The following is a 1,647-nucleotide window of genomic DNA, read 5'->3' on the forward strand; positions in this document are numbered from 1 at the left end:
TGGAATCAGAAAACCAAAAAGGAAGAACATGCTCAGCATTTCTCAAGCTGGGGGAACTGAAGAAAAAATTCAAGCCTTGACTTTTGTTATTGAAGGATTCTCTGGGCAATTTATTGAATGATGCAGAAAGCATCAAAAGAAGACAGAAGAAATACACAAAGTCACTGTACCAAAAGAAAATGGTTAATGTTGAACCGTTTCAAAAAGTAACATATGATCAAGAGCCAGTGATCCTGAAGGCAGAAGTCCAAGGCACATTGAAGGAATTGGCAAAGAACAAGGCACCTGGAATTTATGGAATAAAAATTGAAATCTTTCAAGAAAGTGAGGAGGCACAGATGTCACTCACTCACCTATGCCAAGAAAATTAGAAGACAACTACGTGGCCAACTGATTGGAAGAGATTCATATTTGTGCCCATTCCAAAGAGAGGTGACCCAACAGAATGCAGAAATCATTGGACAATCTCTGATATCCTATGTGAGTAAAGTTTTACTAAAGGTAATACAGAAATGGCCGCAAGCACACATTGACAGAGAACTTCCAGGTTTAATCTGGGTTCAGAAGAGGCCATGGAATGAGGGATATCATTGCTGAAGTCCGATGGATCTTGGCTGGAAGCAGAGAATATCAGAAAGATGTTTACCTATGCTTTATTGATGATGCAAAGGCTTTTGATTGTGTGAATCATGACAAGCTATGGACAATAATGCAAAGTATGAGTATTCTGGAACACTTATTTCTGCTCATGAGGAATTGGCCCAAGAAGCAGTTGCTCAAACAAAATATGGGAACACAGAATAGTTTAAAATTAAGAAAGATGTAGGAGACAGTTGTATTCTTTTACCATACTTATTCAACTTGTATGCTGAGCAAATAATCTGAGAAGCTGGGTTATATGAAGAAAAATGTGGCATCAGGATTGGAGGAAGACTCATTAACAATCAGAGGTATGCAGATGATACAAACTTACTTGCTGAAAGTGAAGAGGACTTAAAATATTTACTGATGAAGATCAGAGAACACAACTTTCGGTATGGATGCATCTCAATGTAAAGAAAACAAAATCCTCACCACTGGACCAATAAACAACATTCTTATCAACAGAGAAAATATTGAAGTTGTCAAGGACTTCATTCTTCTTGAATCAACTATCAACACTCATGGGAGCAGCAGTCAAGAGACCAAATGATGTAGATGTACTGCATTAGCAAATCTGTTGCACAAGACCCTTTGAAAGATGTCAGCTTGAGAACTTAGGTGCGCCTGACTCAAGCCATTGTATTTTCAGTAACCTTATATGCATGTGAAAGCTGGACAGAGAATAAGGAAGACCGTAGAAGAATCTATGTAGTAGAAGAATTGATGCTTTTGAGTTATGGTGTTGGAGGAGAATATTGAAAGTGTCAGGGGCTGCCAAATGAACCAATATATCCGTTTTGGAGGAAGTGCAGCCAGAGTGTTCCTAGGAGGCCAAAATGACCAAACTTCATATCTCGTACCTCAGACATATTGTCAGGAGTGACTAGTCGCTGGACAAGGATATTATGTTTTGCAAGGTAGAGGGTCAAATAAAAAGAGGAAGACCCCCAGTGAGATGGATTGGCCAAGTGGCAGCACCAATGCAATGGTCTTAAACATGGCAAC

The sequence above is a fragment of the Chrysochloris asiatica genome, unplaced genomic scaffold (assembly GCF_000296735.1).
Source record: "Chrysochloris asiatica unplaced genomic scaffold, ChrAsi1.0 scaffold00010, whole genome shotgun sequence".
In the NCBI taxonomy this organism is placed as follows: Eukaryota; Metazoa; Chordata; class Mammalia; order Afrosoricida; family Chrysochloridae; genus Chrysochloris; species Chrysochloris asiatica.